Source organism: Vicugna pacos, chromosome 11, assembly GCF_048564905.1.
Source record: "Vicugna pacos chromosome 11, VicPac4, whole genome shotgun sequence".
In the NCBI taxonomy this organism is placed as follows: Eukaryota; Metazoa; Chordata; class Mammalia; order Artiodactyla; family Camelidae; genus Vicugna; species Vicugna pacos.
Window position 1 is genome coordinate 98814327 of NC_132997.1, and position 24416 is coordinate 98838742.

The 24416-nt window shown below is 44.6% G+C and overlaps 1 long non-coding RNA gene across 2 annotated transcripts; it reads left to right on the forward strand.

Annotated features, from left to right (window-relative positions):
* The first annotated feature begins 1806 nt into the window (after positions 1–1806).
* LOC140699872 (uncharacterized) lies at positions 1807–3006 on the forward strand. Of its 2 annotated transcripts, none has more exons than XR_012078134.1 (3): positions 1807–2066; positions 2250–2539; positions 2789–3006. It is a non-coding gene; the product is annotated as an uncharacterized lncRNA (long non-coding RNA). The 2 variants fall into 2 exon arrangements; XR_012078135.1 differs by having other exon boundaries at positions 2861–3006.
* The last annotated feature ends 21410 nt before the right edge of the window (positions 3007–24416 follow it).

Sequence of the window (24416 nt, forward strand, 5' to 3'; positions counted from 1 at the left end):
TCTTGCCGGTGGGGAGAGGATGCACCTGTGGCTGCACATGAGGAAGAATCTTTGCAAGGATGGACGGAGGGCCCGGGAGGTATAAGAGTCACATCACCAACCCGCGAAGGACGCACCATCCCTCATCCAAAGTAGGTACCACCCAGCATTGTCAGTTTTATGTATAGACTTAAACACACATGGTTAGAACAGAAACGAAAAACCCAAAGCCACATAGAGGGATTCGGAAATAAATACACCAAGCAGGTAGACAAATGGAGTTAGTGGGATTGTGGAGTGCATTTAAATCCACCCAGTGCCCAGATCCTAGTAATAAAAATTAGACGTAAAATTGACATATTTCCCAGGAACTCTATACAGGGGCTGGGTTGCCAAGTTCTGCTGTAATTTTACGTGGAGCAAAAATATCACCAGGAAAGGCGAATGAGGCGTTTGATCTATGGCTCAAGCTTCCATGTCTAGGATATCCTGAATGTTCTCATTTCATTTGTCTTGGAGTAGGAGAGAAAAAAATTTAAACTCATTCCCAGCCAACAGGAAATTTGCACTTTTTCATAGTTGAGAACCGAAGGAGCTGCTGAAACACAAAGTGAGGGTCCAAAGGCCCTCGCTGCAGTTTGATCACACGCAGGCTTTGCGAGGGGGCTGAGCCGGCTGCGATACGATCTTACAGTCAGGCCACGTTAGAGGCGCCGAGAAGAAGGAAATAGAGGAATGGATTCCAATCTTGGCACTTAGCAGGTCCATTTGGGTGAATATACCCAGGGGGTTCAGAGGGAGCTTAGAACATGAGCTCGGAAAGAGATGCTCAGAGACCCACAAACAGACCGTAGCCCCCGGGGAGCCTGCGGCTGTCCTCCTCCAGCTGCACTTTTCTCAGCAAGCTTTTAATTTCAGCAGGAACACAAGGCACTGATGGAGTGCTTTTGGGTCTCAACTGGTCTCAGATTTTTAAATATTAAGCCAAATCCTCAATTTAATAATGCAGAAGAATTTAATTTTGAGTCCTGGACTGCAGATCAGTGTCAAAAGAATTCTCCAGCGGAAAGAGGAGGTGGAGGAGGAGAGAGGTGGACAAGCGCTGTTGACGAGTTTGTTCCAAGTCTCCTGAAGCTGCTCCAAACATCATTCCACGGGGTTGGCCCCCAGGGGGCTCTGGCTACGTTTCCCAGGGTCTGCCTCCCAGGAACTTTATTGCTAATCAAAGTATGTTTCTGACCCTTCTTGGATCTGTAGAGGGGATTTTTGCACTGACGGCAGCACAGCTGTACAAGGAGATGCTTGATGAAAACTCTTCCTGCTCCATCCCTGAGAAGTGGATGCTGCCACCAAACACAGAAAAGGATGTCACGGCAGGCTCGGGGAAACCCACTCCCCCAGTGTCCGCCAGAAATTATCCTCCTTGAATTAAACAGAGAAACTCCAATTCTTTCTTTTTTTTAAATTGAAGTATAGTCAGTTAGCAATGTGTTCATCTCCGGTGCCCAGCATCCTATTTCAGTCATACATCTCCATATATTTCTTTTCATACTCCTTTCCATGATAGGTCACTACAAGATATTGAATATAGTTCCCTGTGCTCGACAGAAGAAACTTGTCATTTGTCTATTTTATACAAACTAGTCAATATTCAGAAAAACCCCAATTCAGTATCAAACCAAAGAGAGTTTTGTGAGAGTCATAGACTCAAAGAATTTTAAGCGATTGTTTACTAATAATTACTGGAATTTAGAGCTCTGCATCTAATGTGGAGCTTTGGGGCAAAAACTTCTTAAGGCATCAGTCTGCCCTTCCTGCCTCCAGGCCTGGAGTCCTGACAGTCACGTGGCTGGAAGGGGGCTCCTTGTTCCTTCCCGCAGCCCTGGGCCAGATGAGTCAGCACAGGGTGTGGCAGGAAGAGCTCTGGGCTTAGAAGCCTGAGGCTGGGGTCCAGGCCACTTCTGCCCGGAGCATGCAGAGTTCTGTCCGTCAAGTCCCACCATCCCTCTGGCCTGTTTCACCACCTGGAAAAGGGCACAGCTGGCCCGCATGGTCCCTCTCCCCTCTAACAGCTCTCACACACAGAGGTCCCACATACCAGTGATGGCGGGGGGGAGAATGTGTCCCGGGGCCGGGAAGTTAGCCGGGTACAGTCAGGGCCAGGGCCCACCTCAGGGTAGCTCCTTCCTCAAGCTGTATTAGGTGTGTATGAATGCCGTTCTAAAGGTAAGATGTGAAATAACAAATTAGTTTACATCCTTTTCATCCAGGACTCCATGAAAGGCCTCCGACCTCCAGACCTAGTTATCCCGTCTCAGGGGCCTAAGAAGGACCACGTGCTCAATGTGTCCGAATCGGGGCGTCTTCCCACCTAGCTCCACCTACAGTCAGACCCAGAGCAGCTACTGCAACACTGTTGTTCAGTTGCTCAAGGAAAAGCCTTCCTCTCCCGCGCACAGCCAGGCTTCCCGCCAGTCCTGCCGTGCTAACTTCAAGCCACATCAGCAGTTCTACCACCAGTCCCTCTGCCACCACCCTGGTCACGTCATCTCACATCTGGGTAATTTCAGCAGCCTCCTAACTGGTGTCCCCTCCTTTGAATCAAGCTCTCAAAAGTGAGCTTGCCAAAAGACAATCAGCACATGTCACTCCTCTGCTCGAATTCCTACAGGGGTTTCCCACAACATTCACAACAAAAGCCAAAGTTCTTCCTGTGACCTGAACCCCCAATGCCTTTGGGACCCCATTGCCTGCCATTCTCCCCTTTAGGACCCTGTTGCCTGCCATTCTCCCCTTTTGTCCCCTCCAGCCTCACTGGCCTTCTTTCTGAACTTAGAGGCATACTCCAGCCACAGGGCCTTTGCACATGCTGCTCTTTCAGCTCTTCCCAGATCTCCATGGAGCCAGCTCCCTCACTTGGTCCAGGCCTTTTTCCAAGCATCATCTCATTGGTGAGTCCATCCCTGGCCACATTCAGGACACACATTTGAGCATCAACAATAATAATGATGACTGTAGCTTATTATAAAAATGAATAAAAGATAACCCAATGACCCAGAGGGGCATGTGTGTGCACACGTGTGTGTGTGCATGTGTGTGTGATTAAGGAAGAGAAAGAGGGCCAGAAGGCAAAAGTACTAACTTCCAGAGGCACCTGACTATTTCTTTAGAAGGAACTGGAGTTGCCTGAGAAGGAGCTGATGCTCAGCAGGTCATTCAAGAAAACTCTCTTCGTGGAAGAATGTCAATCGGCAAAGACGGAATTTTGAAGACCACCATTTTGTGAATTGGTGGATTCAGTCAGCGTTTGCCTTATTTTCTCTCTCTCTCTTTTATTGAACATCACTAATCTGCCCATCAGGCTCTTAGAACTCTGCTGCAAACCCCCAAGAGGATGCTTCTCTCGCACGAGGCAGGCGCAGAGGAAGACTGGGCACTGCCACGCCGCTGGAGAGAGAAGGCTTCAGTTCAGCCTTTCTGGCGAGAAGGTTGGGGATATACACAGAAACTCACCACATAGATAACTCCTGTTTCCAGTCATTATTCCTTAAAGGATTCTGACCCACACACACAAAAATGCCAGTGGAATTCAGCACAGATTAGGAGAAACTAGCCCGCAAAACTTAAGCATTATAAATATAATACAACCGTAAATAAAATGACAAAGTCATATTTTATAATCATAGAATATAAGAAAAAGAAAAAATTCCTTACTTTATTTTTTAAAAAATCCAGTTTTCTATTCACCGAAGAAATAGTTGATTCAGGCGAGAGCTAGCGACAGGTGCTGAACAATTAGGTGAAATCGGGACCCCATGTTGCTGAAGCCCCGCCCACTTACAAAGCTGAGAAGGAAAACGTGCCTCCATTAGGGGAGACAGGACACTTACTATCTTCAGCAGCATCCACAGCGGTGGGCAAACCTGCCATGTGCCCGCGTGCCCGTGTGCAGCGCAGCCATGTGGCATCCAACTGTTGTTGCCAGTCATATTTAACTTGAATCAAGACTTTAGACCTGACCACAGTTTACGGGAGAAGCAGGAAGGCATGGTCTCCTGTCATGCTAAACCCCCACAGGGAAGCCATCCAGCAGCCTCCCAAATGCGACTTTCTGTAAGCAACAAGATTGGTCTTTTCAAGAAAATTGATGTCATAGAAAAATGGGGGGAGAGTCTAGATTAAAAGACACTAAGAAGTTACAAAGTTAAAAGCCATTCATAGTCCTTGAATGAGAAAGAGAATGAGAAAACCATGAAAGACATTTTGGGGACAATCAGGGACAATTTAGTACGGGATAATTAGTGGATGAAGGTAGGGAACTGTTCTCCTCTTAGCTGGGAGGCCCCACTTGTGTAGCAATACCAAACCAGAGCCAGAGGGTTACCATCTGGATCCATGGTCCTCCCCAGATTGGACCAGTCTGATTCCCTGGACCTTGCTTCTGGGGCCTCTCTGTAGAGAGGGTGGAGTGAGGTGCCAGCAGGACGTGCTTTGAGGTCTCCTGAGATGGTCCAGAACCAAGAGGATTCTTGCAAGGAGAAAGCAGATGCCTTGATCTCAACTGATCCCTCACATTGGAGGGAACCCAAAGGCACCAGTTCTGATTCTGACCCAAGACAGAAATAAGAATTCCTTCCCAACTTCCAATGACCTTGGACCCAAGTTCAGATAACGTTGGAGAATCTTCTGAGCTCACTGCTTTCCCTTGCCTCGTTCCTGCTGACTCATCCTTCTAGACACAGCTGCTCTGAGAAGACCTTGTCGCCACTGCCCTTGATCACCTCTAAGTGATACCCTTTTGTCCTTGCAACACCCTGTTCACACCTCCAGTGGAGCTTGGTTTGTGTTACTTTGAAATGTTCTTCCAACATAGGCTCCTTGAGCCAGGCAGCTACGTGTGGCTGTCTGCCCAGAGCTTAGCACAGAGCCTGGCACACGACAGCCAGTGAAGGACCATTAGCGGCACACAGGAAATATCCCAGGACGGAGGTGGTGACGTGGATGATAGTCGGGTACCACTTGGCCAAGTGTAGTTGGAAGCATCCAAGCTGAAGTCGTCTTGGGGAAAAACAGCCAGAATGAGCACCAAGCACCTGGCTAGGAGTGGAAGGAGTGAGTGAATACCAGTTTGCCACCTTTCTGCAGGGCAGCCTGGTAGGAGCTGGTGCCACCTCTCCCACCGGCGCCCAGCAACTGGCGGGTGTTCATTCCCTCATCTGTGTGCTGAGAGCATCATCGCAACGCTGGGCCACTTCAGAGCCATTTGCAAACAGATTACATGGAAGATGCCATATTCCAAGAGGGCTGGGAGCAAGTCCACGGCTTTATGCAAAAGCAACGTGTTCCCTTCTGTTCTATCTTCTCTGTAAAACTTACCACTCTTCAAATCAGACGTACAGGAAGCTCTGGGGTCTAGCAAACTTAAACACAAAGCAGAAAACTGTTAAAACGGCCATGTCCGTGAGCTTCCAGCAAGTTCCTCGAGTCTGTAGCACTCCGAGGTCTGGGAATCTATCTGGAGCAAGTCCCAGGGATGGATTCCAAATGACCTGGAAGGAATCCTAAGTGAAGAGGGACAGACCTCAGCATCCCAGCTCCACTCAGAGGGGCAAGAGCGGAAGAGAAACAAATGCAGATCAAGTGAACCTTGGCGCTCAGCCTGCCCGCGAGCCGCAAGGTGATCTGTGTGGTGTCTGCTGCCCCCTCAGACCCTGCCGGGGTGGACCAGCGCTCTGTTACCTCAGCCCTCACGCCGCAGCTCTTGGCCACGTGCTGAACTGCCTGGCACACAGCACGTGCTCACTTGATGTTTGTAAAGTGAATAAATGTCTGGCTTAACCTCCCATCACTCCTTCTTTGCCTCCCATGGCTTGAACTAATATCATCTGATATTAGACGTCACTTTTCCATCTAAGCAATCACGAACTTGTCCCTAGAGGGACTCAGACTATCAAACCCGAGCGCGGGGCCTGTGCATCGACAGGCCTGGGACGGGTCTCCAAAATCTTCCCCCCAGATGCTCAGCTGGGGTGTTGGGAAGATCCCCCTTCAGCGTCCAGGACTGGAGACCCACGAACAGCCTCACTCTGTACAGGCCATCTCCTCCCCTTGAGACCCTTAGGACAGCCTTTGCTCTGAGAGCTCAGTGACTCCAGAATCAATCACCCCTCACCTTGGAACAGGCCTCCAGGTGGAAGGCCAGCGTGGGCACTGGAGCTGAGAGCTCGCCATTGTCCTCTCAGCATCGTCCAGCTACCCTCTAACTCCCGCTTCCCCCACCTTAGATTTCAGAGGCGGCCTGATTTCCAGGTTCTGCCGAAGCTCCAAGGTACTCTGCCTCCCTGGGTCCCGTGCTTGTCCCCCGGTGGCCTAGGAACGCCCTAAGGAGGCGCTGGGCACCGGCGCCGGTGTGAGCCCCGTGGTGCTGGCGCCGGCGGAGCACACAGCAGGCGCCGACAGGTGTGCTGTGATGGGCTGGCCGGTGTTCACCTGCTCACTGAATGATCATGGGCTGAACAAGCAGGGTTCGTGAGGCTGGCTGGTAGCCTCGCAGGGACTGCCCTGGAAATCCAGGGACGGGAGAATAAGCCTTTGTGCCCTATGCTAGGCCGTTCAGTCACAGGTCTCAGAGAGAGACCCGGATGGCATGGAATACGCCCCCTTGTCCAAAGTAAAGACTAACTCGGTGTCCCGGGGTGACCAAACAGTGTGTGTACTTACTGCTTCTACTCAGCGAATGCAGCAAATACTCCGGATGGAGACGAGAACGTGTCACAATCCGGACCGGCCCGGCTAGGTCAGCATCCCCTCCTGAAGAGGACCAGCGCCCAGCAGGGCGAGGAGGCCAAGGCGTGGGCTGTGCGACTGCCGTCTTACCCACCTTGGAAAGCGAAGTGTCAGTCACATGTAAGGCTTCAAAATATTTTCCAGAGTGTTTTCCTCGTCACGGTAGAACCCATGAATCTAACTGGCACATACATAGGAATACATGATTTACAGCGCAGCTGGACGTAGATTAAAACCTCTAAAAATTCTGTGAAATGAGGATTCATAACTCCATTTAGAAATTAAATGATGTGGACTAAGCCGCATTAGGCAAGTTTTCTAAACCCCCAACATCTGCCATTCTTGCTGACCTGAAATCTTCACAGAATTCTGTCCAATCTCACTGCCTCATTACCATTTCATAACCGTAGCCTCCTAGGAAGTCAGACTTGGAAAGGGGTCCATAAATAATGCTTTAAAATATTTAATAAAAAGTAATTTATACACATTACAAAAAAAAGTAAACTGTAGAATGGGGTACAACTGGAAAAGGACGCCTCCCTCCCACCCTGAACGTGAAACCTTGCAGCAGCGCTATGTCATCATCCCAGCCAGCATCTTGTGTGTCCTTCAAGCATACACAGTCACATGTGAGCACACAAGTGCACGTCTTGTTTATTTACACAAATGGAGTATCGTATGCAAATTGTAGTGCATCTTGTTTTTCATTTAAAAATATAACTTGGAGCTACATTCCATATCAGGGCACGTATCTACACATCATGCATTTTTTTGTTGTCTATTTTATTTAAGGAGTATCTTATTATTGGATAATTTTTTCTAGCTTTTTGCTACAATTGAACTAAATATTCTTGTACATCATTTTTTAATGGTTACCCAAGGAGAATTCCTGGATCAAAAGGTATATAGAAAAGTTTTTTTTAAAGGTATATAGGTAATTACCACATTGCCTTCAAAGAGACAGCAAAAATTTATACTTCATTAAAAGTGTATAAAATGCTTATTTTCTCTCAGATTCATCAACACAATGTACTCAGATTTTTAAATGTTTTTTAATCTAAGAGAGAAAAATGGTGTGTCTCATTTGGATTTTTATCTTTAATAAAGAGTGAAGTTAAGCAATTTAGCCAAAGTTTAAAATCCATTTGTATTTCTTTGTCCATGATATGTTTATGTAAATCTTTTACACAATTGTATATTAGATCATGACTTTTTTCTAATTGTCTTGTGAGAGTTCTTTACATATCAAGAAAGGAAGATTTGTACTTATTGTTTATGTGGTAAAAATCTTTTTGCCCCCAATTTGTTATCTTTTTACTTTGGGTAATTTTTGATGCCAAATCAGTAAATTTACATATATATGTTTTTTTCTCTTAATTGTGGTATGTGGATTTTGTTTCCTGCTAACCAAGCTTTTCCCCACATTGAAATTATATAAATAAAATTCTTACATGTTTTGTTCTAAAATTTTTTTAAATTGGATTTTACACCTTAAATTTATGATCCATCTGGAATTTACATTGGTAAGTAACACATGAACTGAGAGTCCAGATTGATTTTTTTTGTCAAATGGTTAGTTATTTGTTCAACAATGTTTCTTATATAATCCATGCCTTTCTCACTGATTTTAAATGCTACATTTATCACATACTAAATTTATATATGAATTAGAGTCTATTTTATACTCTTTTTATTCCATTTTCTTAAATCTACTTTCATACTAAACACCAACTTATTTGTCTTCCTAAAGCTTCATAACACATGTAACATCTGGATAGATTTTCTTTACCTCATTTATTTTCCACCTTTAGACTCTTTCTATTTATGGAAGAATAGTATGTTTTTGAAATTTAGAGTTTGACAAGATAAAAAAAAAATCTGTTGGAATTTTCACTGGGACTACTTGCCAAAGTATCTATTCGTTCTAAATGCGAGGTATGTTTTCCTTCTGAATCTTTTAGCAGAAATCTAATTTTTTTCATATAGATGCAGTTTGATTTATTCTTAATTATTTTAATCATTGGTGAAATAGTAAATATAAATATTTTCTCAAATTGAAAAAAATGTATTATTTATGTCTATATTCTCTTTCGATAGATAGATAGATAGATAGATAGATAGATAGATAGATAGATAGATAGATAGATATGTAGAGAGAGATCAAGATGGAGATTGAGGCAGGGTAGGGGGGAATCGTATATTAAAACCAAGACCAAAACCAAAATACAGTCATCCTAACAAAGACTGAGGGAAAGTTGATGGGATCAATGGCATCTGCCGATAATTGAAGCACCTGCCCAAACGAAGCTCAACAATCACAAAGGAAACATAACAATACTCCTTACACTACGTCACACACACTGTTCAGCATAGAATCAAAAATTACAAGACAAAGCAGGAAAAATGTGATTCCCTAATCAAGACGAAAAGCAGTCAATAGAAATGTAAGTATGTTGGAGAATTTAAAGGCAAAGAGGTACATGAAGAGTGAACAGAAGAGAAATCTTAGTAAAGAAATGAAAATTATAAATAGACCAAAGTATATTCTAAAACAGAAGAGTAAACTGTCTGAAATTAAAAATGCACTCAGATAAGCTTACCAGCAGGTTAGACAGTGAGAAAAAAGAATCCACAAAAATGGAAGACAGAGTGATGGACATTTGACAAACTGAAAAGCACAGAGAAGAAATATTTTTTAAAAATACGAACAGAGCCTCAATAACCTGAGGGAGAATTACAAGCTTGAATAGATATACAGTTGGATACCCAGAAGGAGAGGAGAGACAAGATAGTTCAAGGGGGAAAAAATGGGGAAATCACAGCTGAACTATTTTCAGGTTTCATAAAGAGCATTAGCCTACAGATTTAAGAAGCACAACAGTCCCTGAGCAGGATAAATAAAAAGAAAGTCACACCTAGGGTCATCGAATTAAAACTGTTGAAAACCAAAGATGAAAAGAAATATTTTGAAAACAGATAAAAAAATACATTAAATAAACAGAGAACAGAACTAATTACTGCTGATGTCTTGTCAGAAAAACAAAGTAACAATGAATAAAGTAATGACATCTTTAACGTGCTGAGAAATGAAAATTGTCAATTCCTTAAATTACATTCATTGAGCATATCCTTTGAAATGAGGATAAAAAGAAAATATTTTCAGAGAAATGAAAGCTAAGGAAGTTTGTTGCCAGCATACTTGCCCTGTAAGAAATAAAACAGGATGTTCTCAATAAATAATAATAATATCAGAACAAAACTTGGAAATACAGGATGGAATAAAGAGCAGTATGGATGGGCAATACATGGGTAAATAGAAAAACATTAATTTGTCTTTTCTTAATTTCTTCATAAGTGAACTATTAAGCATTATATTGTGGGATTTTTAACATAGGTAATAGCAAAATATATTAAAACAATTGTACATAGGACAATGAATTTAAATGGAATAATACTTGAAAGTTATTATATTTTATCTGAAGTGGTTCAATATTAATCTTAAAGAGACAATAATAAGTTAAAGCTCACAATTTAATGCCTAGAGTAATCACTAAATATGAGAAAGAAAAAGAAATCTACCACCACCAAGAGGTTTAGTTAAAAAGACAACATAAAAGTTGAATTTCAAAAAACTGATTAACTTAAAATGGATAATAAACAGAAAGAAAGAATAAAAAAAATGATGGGACTAAGAGAAAATAATAACAAGATCATGACAATTGCATGACATGTAAATGGACAAAATACTCCAATCATAAGGCAGAGATTGTCAGACTGTATAAAAAAGCAAAACCTGACTATATGATGTCTACAAGAATTACCATCCAAATATAAGGAAACAACAGGTTAAAAATAAAAGGAAAGCAAAACACAGAACATCAAATGTATATGCTTAAGAAAGCTTGAGTAACTATAGTAATAACAAAAAAGTAGAGTTCAGAACAAGTGTCTTACCAGAGACAAGAATCATTTCATAATGAGGCAAGCCCTTTCCTGAGAAAGATGTAATAGTCAAAATGGTGAATTCACGTAAAAACAGAGCTACAAAGTAAATAAGGCAAAAACTGATAGAATTAGAGGGCGAAATAAACACAGGACAATCATGGGTAGAGATTTTAACACTTCTCTCTCAGTAATTGAAATGATCACTAGATAACAAATTCAGTACACAGAAAATCTGAACAACTCTATCAACTGCCTTGATCTAATTGATGTTTATAGAATGCTACAACCAAAGCCAGAGAATAGACGTTGTTTTTTAGTGCCCAGGAAATGTTCCTCAAGAGGAACCACATGCAGGGCCATAAAAATAAAATCCCAGTAAACTTCAAAAAGTTTCAAAATCTTACTGTGTACGTTTTCTGGCTAAAATAGAAACTAATTTGAAATATGTAACAATAGAGTATTTATTTGGAAAAGCCCAATAAGTAAGTAAGACTCTGTTCAAAGAAAAAAAAAATTACAATAAAGTGTTTTATACTGAATTACAATGGAAACAAATACACCCAAACTTGTGAGATTCAGAACAAGCAGTACATGATGGGAAATCTGTAGGTTGATTATCCAAAAACAGAGGTTTAAAATTAATGATGTGAACTTCCTTCATAAGAAACTAATAAACGAAGAGCAAAGAAAAACAAACCACTGAAGGAAGTAAAAAGTGAGAGCTGATGAAATCACTGAAGTAGAAAAAAATCAGCAGAGAAGATTAACAAAGAAATAAATCTATTCATACACAAATTCTCTCATAAAATCAAGTAGGCGGGATCACTCCTCAGGTTTTGAGGCCAGTATAACTCTGACACCAAAAACTTAAAAAGGTATTACAAAAAATATCAATTAAAGACGAACATTCTTCATAAACACACACAGAAAATAGCTAATAAAACATTAAGAAATAAAATTCAGCAATGTATGAAAAGGATAGTACAATAATACGTCTTAAGCAAGTGAGATTTATACCCGGGAATACAAGGTTGATTTAACATTTGAAATCAATCGATGTAATTTATCACATTAACAAATAAAGGGGAAGAAAACATGATCATTTCAATAGATGCAGAAAAAAAGGCATTTGTTGAAATTCAACATCAGCTCATGATAAGACAAAAATCACTACACCAAACTACAAATTAGAGAAAGCTTGTTTATTCTGATGAAAGGCATCTATAAAACAAGAAGAACCTACGTATCTTACTACATTTAACGGTAAAATGTTGAATGTCTTCCTGTAGGATTGGTTTAAAGCAGCAGTATCTGCTCTTACCACTTTAATTGAACTGAGCAGTAAAGCAGGAAAAAGAAAAATCCACAAAATTTGGAAAAGAAATAGAAAGCTGTTTTTATTTGTCGTTAACAAGATCGTGCACGTAGAAAATTCTAAGGATGCTACAAAATTGCTGCTGGAACTAGTAAGTCAATTGAACAAGATCACTGGGTAAGGGCAAAATTCAAATGTGATTATATGTATCAGCCACATGCAAGTGAAAAGCACAATTTCAAAAATGCACCATCTACAACTGCATCAAAAAACAAAATATTTAAGAATAAGTGTAATATAAGCCATGTTAAACCTCTGTACCAAAAACTGTAAAAACAGTTTCTGAGAGAAATTAGAGAGTAGATAAATGGAGAGATTAAAAAATTCATGGACTGGAAAACTCAGTATTATCAAGATGTCAGTTCTCCTCCTGACTGACCCACAGTTTCAATGCAATTGCAATAAAAATCCCAGGAACATTTCTGTGAATATTAACAAGCACATTCTAAAATTTATATAGTAATCTGAAGAACCTAGGGTCACTAAAACTCTCAAGGACAAATAGATTTGGAGAATTTTCAATACCTGATCTCACAACTTCCTATAAGCTGCAGTTACCAAGACTTTGTGGTTTTGACATATGGGTAGACAAACAGATCAATGGAGCAGAATGAGCCCAGAAGTAGACCCGTAAGTATGGTCATAGGACTTCTGCTGGAGGCACAATATGATGCAATGGGGAAAATATGGTCTTTGCATCTAATAATGTTAGAACAATTAGATAAACATAAGGGGGGAAATAACCCTTAATTCTGCCTCATACGCCGAAAGCAATTAATTCAAGATGGAGCATTTGAGATGAGCCCTAAACATAAAAGCTAAAACTAAAATTTCTGGAAGAAATGATGAGACTGTCTTTGCAACCTTGAGTCAGGCCAAGATTTAATAAAAAGAACATAAAACCACTAATCAAAAGGAAAAGCGATCATAAACAGGACATCATCAACATGAGCAATTTCTGCTCATCAAGAGACTCCACCAAGAATGAGAAGGCAAGCTGGATGCTGGGGGAAACTAGTCACAGTACCTATGTCTGGCAAAGTCCTTATACCCAGAATATATAAAGAACTCATAAAATCCAACAATAAAATGGCAAGTATTTTTTAATGGGAAAATGATGGAAGTGGATTCAACAGAAGATACATTGTGTTTTTTACAAACTATTTGTAAAAACATGCAAGATTCATTGTTGTCTTGTTTTAAGAAGTTGCCACCGCCACCCCAGCCTTCAGCAAACACCACACTGTTTAGTCAGTAGATACCAAATTGAGGCCAGACCCCTTACCAGCAAAAAGATTACAACTTGCTGAAGGCCCAGATGATGGTTAGCATTTTTTAGCAGTAAAGGATTTTTAATTAAGGTATGTACATTGTTTTATTAGAAATAATGTTATTGCATACTTACTAGAATACAATACAGTGTAAACATAACTTTTACGCACTGGGAAACCAAAAATTCAAGTTACTTGCTTTATTTTGATATCTGCTTTATTGCTGTGCTCTGGAATTGAACCCACAAGATCTCTGAGGTCTGCATGTATGTGACCCCAAAAGGACCTCCACGCATGTTCATAGCAACTTTATTTATAATAGCTCAAAACTGGAAACCAGGCAAGTGGTGTGTATTCTCACTACTGCTAATACTAGTGAACATTAAAAATAAAAATGATGCATATAGCAATACGGATGAATTTCCAAAACATGATAAGCGGCATATGGTAAACGTGAGTGCATACCAAGTGATTGCGTTGACATGAAGTTCAGAAACAGACAGAACAAATCAATAGTTTCCTGTGGAAGTGGGAATTAGCTGTAAGGGAGCAAGAGAAATCTTCTGAACTAGGAAAAATTCTATATCCAGATGGAGGTTTTAGTTACACAGGTTTATGTGCTTGTTCAGAATTATCAGGTTGTACACTTAAGAACTGCACCTTCAACTGTTTGTGAATTTTAATGCAATTAAAAATTGTTGAGCATCCTTGTTTTATGATTGCTTTACCATTCAGCCTGATACTTAACATGTTTTTACGATTTTAACATATGAAGCATCCACATAATCTGTTTTAGTAGTTTTATACAAGCAGAAATGGATATTTAATTTTGTTATATTTTAGCATCCTGATGATAAAGACAGAAAAAGGAGATGAGAAAGAGAAAGAAAAAGAGAAAATGGAAACGGATTTGCTTCATTGTAACAAATAATGGGGCTGGCAACATATATTATTTTGCTCTGGATTTCATTTTTTTGCTCAAGCATATGTCATAAACAGTCTTCAGTGTGGGCACAAATAAAACTTTAAATTCCTTTTAATTTGAATATCATGAATCCATAATATACATGTAGAACATGACGCCCTCCCTTAAAGGCCACTTCCTGCCTTTTTTAAGAAGTCCCAGGCTTCAGGCTGTGCGGGATGCCCAGCAGGGCCCCTCTGGTGAGTGAGCGCTGCAGGATTTACTCTAAAATATCTGTGAACCAAGGCGTAAGCTGGTGATACAACAGTCCCCAAATGAAGATAAGGATGGTGAAGCTACTTTGTTATGTAGTCATGAACAACCACTCCGCTTTCCCCGGTATGTCCTCAAAACACTTCGCCTGAACACAAGCTCTTAGGCCACCTCCGAGGCAGCCCTGTGCTCCCGGCTCCCTGCTGACTGATGGTCTCCCGAGGCAGTCCTGCTCAGCACTGCCGGGAACACAGCCTCAAATCACCAAGCAGTTCCTCGGTAAATAGGTATTGGGAACTTCAGGTGAAGACTGAAGTATAAAAACATGTTTCCTTACTCATCCCTAGGAATAATGAACAAAAACAAAAACAGAAGATCAGCATACAGGAGATTAAAAATCTACGTCTTCAATACAGCAAATGACAAAACAAACAAATCCTGCACAACTCCAGGTTACAAACCTCTGTGACCCCATCCATGTCATTTGGAGAAACATCCGCTCCCACACTCAGTTCCCGCATCTCAGCAGGTTCTGGACGGGCATGTGCCAGTGACCCCAGGACCCGGCCGCGTGTCGGGGAGCAGACACAGGCCGCACTGGGCTGGCGCGGCAGCACCGGGCCTCTGACTGGGGCTGGGCTCTCTGTCTGGGGCAGGAGCTGGGCCACTGCTGGTCACCACTGCCACTGTGGAGGGGAAGCCAGGCTGAGCCGGAAGCCAACCCAGGTGAGAGTAAAATAAAACACTTTTTGTAAAGAGTTTAGACTCATGATATAATTGAGTTTCTGGATCCAGACGTAGCTGGAATCACGGATCAGGTCAGTACTTGCCCTTTTCTGTTTGAGAGATTTTGAGTTATTTCACGTGAAGCCCAAAGAGTCTTTGTCCAGACAGCATCCAGGGAGAAGCTGAGCTTCAGATTACTTCTCATTTGCAACAGTCCCGGCCAGAGCCCGGAGGACGACAGCTACTGGTACCCCGCCGACACTGGCCGCGATGGACACTTTCAAAGGTGTACGAACACGGGGAACTCAGCTGCCATGGCTCCTCCTTAAGGCAAACAAGTCAAAATGGGACAAAAAGACCACCTGGCAACTACATTCAGACAAGCGAGAAATGAATTTAAATATAAAGGACTTTGTTATGGACCTCAATGGATTTGACGTTCTCAACCTAAGTCCTTTCTCCAAGACATCTCTACTTTTAACGCATGAATTCCACGGGAAGGATGGAGACCAAAGGGACTGCACTGGTTGCATTGTTCCTCCATCGTCAGCATTTATCCGCGAGTTAGGAGGTCACACAATAGGAGCATAACCACTGGTTTTCTTGTGTGTAAGGGTTTTGGGTGTAAATTTACAGCTTAGGTGACTGTGAACCTATCAAAACCCCAGGAGCTTCAGATGAGGGGACAAAGGCCTCTCAGCTTCCTTAGGCCCCGAGGCCACACCGTGCTTTGCAGAAGCGAGGGGTCCAGGCCCATCTGCTCCCGGATGAGGACGTGACTTGGTCCCATCAGTTATCAGTTGAGGAAATTAGTATTTTCACTTCCAAACAGTGCACAGGACACTTCCATTTCCACACTCCCCCAAATTTTCATTTAGTCAGAGAGTGAATACAAAATGTGATTTTACGTTTCCCTGGAATTACTGCCACATTTTCCCCATAAGATGATTCATTTCAAAATCTTCAATTAATGAAGAGAAAAAGGGTGTTGTTGGGATCCACACAAATATCTCAGGTCCCAGCACGTCATCCCTAACGAATGGCTGAAAAAGATGTACCCTCCACAGACCCAAGTGCCAGGGCATTGAACATGCAGTCAGAAATAGTCGCCATACTCAGTGGCTTCACAACGTGCACTAAAATCTGGGAATATCTTGGTTTCCTTGAAACATCAGTACGTCCCCCACCCCCAGATTCTGCCCTGAAACTTGCTCCTACCAGTCCCGGGTGGAATTTAATTCCTCATGCTTAAACTCCCCCAAAGCAAAATGTACATGTTCTATGATTTGGGGAAATTTTTCTTCCATTGTGTGAACAGATTGTTTAAAAAACCAATGAACCCCCAATCCATCCAGATCAGGTCAATGTCCTCTCCCTGCCGTCTGATTCAAGAGACAAAGACAGGGAGGCTTCCTGGGCTGACTCTGCGCTGCAAATTAAAGAAGGCAAAACAGTGTGGGAAAATGTCTTGGTTGTGCTGAGGCCTTGGAGAGGACCCAGCAGCAGAGCATCCCCTGGGGTGTGTGCTGGAAATGTGATGAACGAGCCGGCCAAGGAGCCCTGCCTCCTCCCCAGCATGTGTTTTTGTACTTTCTTCCTAATATATTGCAGGATTATTGCTAAGGCGTGAACAGTCCTGGAACTCCTCCCCATCCCTTAGGACCCCGCCAGCCCACCCCACGTTTTACTTGAAACATAAACGACTTGGAGAAACAAGGCCCTCACAATTATTATAAGGCGCAAAGCATTAGCAATGCGGGTGGACCTGTGCTTCCTCCGGAAGCTTCCAAACGACACCGAGTTTCACATCTTTAAGGGGGAAAAAAAAAAAGGAAAAAGCGGTGAACAGCTCCACATTTTATGGATAAGCCACAGATCCAGAACACGGAAGAGGCTGTACCCTCACGCTTAGAACCACACCAGGACTTCTTTAAAAAACTGTTTCCTGAAAAAACACATGTGCCAAAACCGTTCCCATCCATCATAACAAATGTGGAAAATGTCATCCTTGTGCTTCTGAGCTCTGAAGAGTGAGTGCAGGAAAATAGGGATGTTAGGACTCCTTTGAATTTTCCAAAGTTTTTGGAGCCTTTTCTTGGGGTCAGTGAACATTGTTTTTTGTTTTGTTTTGTTTTTTTTTAACTCTCAGAGCCAAAAATTATATTTGTCCAAAGTTTAATGGACTCAAAAGTCCAGGAAACTGGGTTTCTGTTTAAATCTGCATGAAGTTTCTGTTGATGCACAAGGGAGGCTACAGGGGCAGGGGGTAGGTCTGAATGTTAGGTTTCTGATACTCTGATTCAAAGCCTACAAGAAGGGGGAGGGATGAATCAGGAGTTTGGGGTTTGCAGATACACGCTACTACATATAAAACAGATAAACAGTGAGGTCCTACTGTTTGGCACAGAGAACTATAGTCAATGTCTTGTAATTACCTGTAACAGTAAAGAGTATGAAAAAGAATACATTTATGTGCAAATGAATCACTATGCTGTACATCAGAAACTAATACAACATTGTAAATCAAATAGACTTCCATTTTTAGAAAAATCTACAAAAGCTAAATTTCAGACTGTCTGCCAAGTAACCAAGTGTCACATCGGACAGGAGGCGTAATTCCCAAAGCTGAGTTTTCTCAAATGCAGTTGGCAAAGGAAAGGAGCAGAGATGCGTGTTCTGGCTGTGGGGTGTGGCCGCGGGCCCTGGACTCGTGTGTGCTCCCCGGGGCTGGCCCTGGCCCGGTCCCCCGCTCTGCATGCCCCAGACTTGTGCACCAGGAACAGTGACAGAAGCAGCCCACAGAGCAGGTCAGAGCCTGGGGCCCGAAGGAAAGAGGATGGAAGCAGGGACGCCAGCCCGATGCAGACATGCTCAGGCGCCTCGGGAAATGCATCCATGCACGGTCGGGATGGTGGCCTAGATTCACTGCTCACCTTCTCACAGCCGCTGTCTGCCTTTTCAGATGGCCTCTCATTCCCTTTCTCCATCCACCTGCCACGCTCCCTCTAGGAATTTCAAAGGCGTGTTTGACGTCTGGGTCTCTCAAGGCCGTCGCTGGCCAGGGAGCCTCGTGGGCTCTACCAGACGAGTTTGCCTCCAGGGCAAAAAGGGCACCTGGGACCCACCCCATGTTGCCTTTCCTCCGTCAGCCTTTGTTCTCTCTTGCTGTTCCCAGACCTCGGGGAGGAAAAGCAAATGAGAGCTGGAATTTCAAGCTTGAATTAGAGGGAAGGAAATAGGAGAAGTAAAAAGAAAGAGAAGGATTAGAACCCAAACATAATCAGATTTGCCTTTCAATCAAACCTACCCACCCCCAGTCAGTTCTCTTAATTCTAACCCCACTGGTAACTAATATCTTTTTAGCAATATCAGTAGATATATTTTGTTTAAATTTGATGCAGGTAATCTTAAAAACCTCCAGCTGATACAGCAAAACATACAGACAAAAACTCATAAAAGTCACCACAGGGTGAGCAGAGTCGTGTTCACACCACGGAGCTGTGAAGTGTGGGAAACGCTAGCGAGAACTGCTCTCGGACTCCTGGTCAACCACTTGGTGCTTTGGTTTCCTAAACTGGGAATCATGGGTAACACAGCCCTTGACTCCTGAGTGGCCCTGGGGACTAAAGGACTCAGTATCTGGGAAGCCCATGGAACAGTGTTCAGTGAATGCTGCCGGCTTCCTCTGTGGCCAGAAGTTCCCTCGCCACCCTTGAATCCTCAGCTGCCCACGTGGTCCAGGCAGGGCCCTGCTCAGAGTCGGTCTCCATGAGCACCTGCTGGGTGAACAAGCCCAGAGTGTTACTTTGCAACAACTGCTCTGAGCCCAGGAGAGCGAGCCTCCCAGCTCCTGTCTTTATGGCTTGTAGGTGATACCATTTGCCAAGTCTTGTCTCCATCCTACAAAGAAGCCACCGCAGAGATCAGCACAGGAGGGGTGGGCAGTGGTGCGGGAGGAGGACCCATACTCCATGTCCTGCAAGGAGCTGCCCTCTTCTGAACCACAGGGCTGGGCTGCACAGGAGGAGCCTGCAGCCCAGTAAGGGTGCCCAGTAGGCTCTTGGGGGTTATCCAAGGACAGCTTCCAGACGGATGTTTCAATGTGCAGCCCCCACTGAGACGGGGAAGGAGGCATGTTTCACCCATGGCATTCTGGACAAGGCCTGGTTTTAGATTTGGGCGCTTGCTTGCTGCTAAAAATATGGGCAATAGCTCAGAGCCTGGATCCCCTCATGTCCAGATGGAGAAGGGTACTTGGATGCAAAAGTGGGTGCCCGGGTGGCAGGCTACGTGAGCAGTATGATCCCCAAGCAGAAGCACCGTGGTCGGGGTGCATCTACTCCTGGTGCTTACTCACTGCCCTCTTCAGCTACACCTGACTTTTCCTCCAGGTGCCAGGGACAAAGGGGTCTTTGGGTTTCTAGTGTTTTCGTGGAAGCCCAGAACATTCCAAACCCACTAGGAGGGAAAGGATGCACCAGAGCAACCATTTGCTTAATAGTGTTAAAAAAATCCATCCCCAGAAATAAAACAAGGATTCCAGATCCCTATGGCAATAAAATAGAGCCTCACCCCCTTTAAAAAATGAACCATTTCCCCCTCTCCCCAAAAGTGTTTATCTTATCTGTTTTTAAGACTTGAAAGGCAAACAGCACAGTAATTATCTTTAGGAAAATGGGAAGTAGTAAGAGCCAGAGCGAGTGAGTCACACTTCTGTTTTCTTTTTTTCCTACCAGAACTGTTTCTTTTGGAAGGCATCTGAATCGTGGTTATTAATTTATCTTTATGTGATTTCCAGCTGCCGATCACGTGTTAAACCATACATGAAGGGGAACAAGAGAGGAGTCTGGGGACCAGAGCTTTCCTCAAAGTTGAAAAGCAGGCTTTTAAAATCATGAACCCTGGCACCCACATCCCTTGGCAACCCCTGTCATTCCTCCTGTAGGTGCCTAGCCCAACAAGTGACGCCGAGTCATCAGCAGGAACATGGAATCTGCCCCCACGTGGGAAAGGAGCCTGGGAAGTCGGACACCCCGGGGTCAGCTCTGAAGCCGGATGGCGCCAAGGAGAGGAAGCCCAGGGCTTAGGTGCTTCCTGGCGGGAGCCGGCTCCCGTGTTGACAGACAGCTATGGGTGCACCTACTGTGTGCTCTGCCCTATCTGAGAAGCAATGACACAGATTCGACCTGGACTTGGTAAAGCCCCTTAAGCACCTTGAAATCCAGAAGGGTGGGAATGACCTTGGGTGTGACCTTGCGGTGGAACAGCTGAGAGCGCCTGGTCAGGGGACACAGGCCTGCACTTCTCCAGCTTTCATCACCACAGTAGCTGCCTGAGAATCACTTGATGAGACCAAAGTGCAAAGAGCCTGTCTACGTTGGGACTAATGATGCCTCCTGTGGCAGGAAGAGAGGGAGGCGGGAGAGCGGCTGCGTGGAACACCCACACTGGGTCCGCACGGAAGAGGAGGCTGAGCTCAGCCACCCGCAGAGATCAAGTTCAGATGAGAATTTTGGAAACTTGATGAAGGGACAGATGGCTTCTAAATTAGGGGGAAGGGTGTACAAAGGAACCCTTTGCAGGAGGCACGTCTGAATTCAGGGTGGGGCCGAGGGGAGGAAGAGGGGGAAGAGCGTGAGCAAAGGCACAAGAAGGGCAGGGCAGCCCCTCGGGGTAGACCAGACGGCTGAGCCGTAGGCGTCAGGAGAAGGGGCAGGTGAGGCTGGGAGGCACCTGGTGGGCTACCTGAGGACACAGGGAAGGGGATAGCAACTCTGCAGGGTTGGTGTTGGGCCACCAAGGAGCAGAATCTTTGGCTTGCTGCCTTTAGAAGTAGCTTTAACATAACCCACTCGCTTATAAGAAGGGATGTGGTGTGGGAAGTGGGCCATTTTGGCTCGCGGTAATTGATATGATAAAGCTTCTGAGTGTAATACAGCGTCAAGGAGAGGAAAGATTGTCATGCCCTTGCCCAGATAGGCAGACTCTTTCTTTCTTCCCATTCAGTGTGGGGTGAGTGCCCCTGGGGGCCCTGGAAGGCAGGGGTTCCTCTCTCAGTGCCCCGTCCACCGTGTATGTCAGGGACAGTGGATGAACATTGCCTTGGAGGACTTGAACTTCAGAGTGACTTCACTGCCCAGCTGCACACGAGGTCTCAGGGTCTAGAATCCACCTTGTAGTTCTCTCTGCAAGCACCACATGCAAACAACTGTCCTGGAGACCTGATAAGTCACCAGGCAAGCCAGGTCCCCTGCAGGGGCTGTTTCTGACAAGCAGGGGCCACACTCTGTACGGAAACAACTTGATCGCAGGCAGGACGGGCAGCCACCACACGGCCACGCGGCTGTAGAGGGAAGATGGTAATATTCCGAAATGGCAATTCTCCTAAATAAATAGCACATCAACTTACTTAAACCTAATCATAAATGGTACAAATTGGGCCCATGTGCAAACAGAAACTTGAGCTCGAGTCCGGAGTTAAAGCAGCCATTGTCTCTCTCCTGACCTGGGCTCCCAAAGCCAGGCGTGTCCGATTACATCTGTTAAAACGATTTGAATGCCAGCCCCGTATTTTAATTATAAATATATAAAAATTTTTAATAAGACGGCATTCTGGGCTTGCTAAGCTTTTAAAATGCTCATTGGGGGGTGGAGCGGGTGGAGGAGAATTCCGTGTGCCCCAGACCCAGTGCCAGCATATAATGATTGAATGTTTTCCTGTAATAAATTGAAAAAATCTGGTTTGTAAGAATGGCTCCAAATCACTTGGCATTAGAAAGGTAATTTGTTACCTGGCTTCCAGTGTGTTGGAACTTGGTGAGGAGCTGTAATCGCCCCCCCCCACCCCGCAAACTGTCTCCACCCGCCTCCCCCCTGCCGCCACCCTCACCTCCCTCCATCTCACCTCACTTTCTCAGGAGAGGAAAAGGGGGTTCTGCCACCGGAAACCAGGACAGGGGTTTCTCAGGACCAAAGCCAGCTCCAAGCCACCTTTGCTGCACCTCTCCAAACCTCAGGCCTGCTTAATTATGATTAATTGCCACATAGATAATCAGATTCAGTTTCAAAAGGTTGGAAATGACATTCCAAGGACACCAGGGAAGACGCGAGATCTTTCTTTGTTCGCGGGAAGAAAAGGCAGGCCCCTCACTCAGCCCCATAACCTTTTCTTATTTTAACAATTCCAAACAGAATTAATACCATCAGTATATTGTTCCCACCCCGGGGAATTGAACTCCAACTGTACAATTTCTGCAGCTGTCAGTGTTTCAGGTCTCCTGTCAATAACGCAGCGTCGGGGTGCCCTTCTGCTGGAAGGAAAGCAGTTTCAAGTTTCTGCTTTACGTCTGTGCTTTCTGGGTGGTGGGACATGATGAGAAAGTACAAAAAATAAAAAAATAATAATAACAGCAGTTAAAAAGCTTCCACTCTTGACTTCACTGGATCAAATGTAATAGACTTCAGTCTTTCCTCCTTATTTCCTCTGCTTGTTTTAGAAAACACTGTGAAAAGTGCAGGCGATTTTGTCTTGCCAGCTCTTCCCTCCATTTAAAATCCCTTTGGCTAAGTCAAGGATCACAGTATGTCATTTCCAGTCTAACAGAAGTGCTGGGCCCCGCTCAGTTCCTATTACCAGGAGGCAAATCCCTCGGTTCCCGGCGCCAGCGTTGCTGCACTTGGCTGGGCTCCCAGTATTGTTCCCTCACTGCATTCCAGAGGGCCTCTCAGCGAGTTAATGTTTGCACTGGGAGGTCCAAATATCCAGCAATCAGCACTGAACTTTTCTCTTTTTGTTGAGAATTGCAGGTTTCAAATGCAATCACGGGCTTTAAAGAAAAACTTACAGGTGAACACAAAAGTGCTAATTTCCATTTTATTCACAAACAATAATATTTGTGGCAGTTACACCATGTGTGCTCATAAAAGAGTTTTAGAAGATGTCTGGCTTTTTAAGACTTTCTGGTGGCTGGAATTGGTTTACCAATTTAAGGGCAGTCATTTTTATTTTATTTTTTTAATTCTAAATAGCCTAAAAGGATTTCATCCTCGCGCGCTCACGGGCCAGGGCCTCTGTGTTATGAATACACGTGCTCACGTGGGAAACAACCTTCAGAAACAGCTAAACTAATTTGAACCAGTTTCAAGCACATAGCATTTAATTAAATCACATCTTCAGAATGGATTTTAAAGGTTGGGATTTTCAGAGCACGTGGACCAGGCTCAACATCTTGGCCGTGGTCCTGGAGAGCTCTGCCAAGGTGGCCACGACTCCCGGGCCGTGATTGGGACCAATGTTTCACGGAGTTTTGCACAGGATTTCATGCTCAGTCGAAACGCCGGGGGAGGCGAGGTTTTGACCCTCCCGAGTGCTGCAGGGACCCTCTGGCACAGCCAAGTGTTTCTCCACAGGACGGCCAGGCAGAGCCCTGGCTGACTGGGGTCCCAGGCATTGGAGGGCTGCCCTCTGCCCCCAACCAGAGAATCTGATCCAGGACTGTGGCCCCGGGGACTGAGGCTGTAGACTGCACCTCCTCCACCCAAAGGGCCCCAAAGCCTTGCTGGGGAGACAGTGACGGTGAGGGGCACAGAGAACTTGTGAGGCTCAGCATTTCCTGTGAACGTTGCCCTTCGAGCTGGGATGCTGAAGGCTTAGTTTCCCTGGAGTGAAGGTAAAGGCCAAAGCTGCACTCCCGTCGCCCAGAGGACAGACTGGCGGAGTGTGGATGCACCCTGAGACGTCCCCCAAGGATTTCCAGGCCTGATCCCAGAGGATGAGAGTCGCGGAGCTCCTGTCTGCTCCTCCCATCACCGCCCCACACGTCCTCTCTTCGGCTCCATCGGTCTCCTTCCAAGCCTCAGAAGGCAAACAAGGACGATCCTCTTGCTCATGCACCCCAGAAACTTAAAAGTGAGAAGCCTTGTCTGGACTATTTCTCCTCATGTTGATTTCAGCCCGCTCTTTTGGGAACCACAGCGCCGGGAGAGTGACCAGCATCACTCCCACTCTTCTCCCAGAACTCTTGGTTCACTGTCTCTGGCACGTTGCACTGCTCTCGCCCAGACAGACGAGAGAAGCACAAACCAGTGTCCCCTGGCCAGCTGGTGTCCGTCCCTCCAAATGCAGCCCTTTCCCCACTGCACGTCCAAGCCTCCCAGA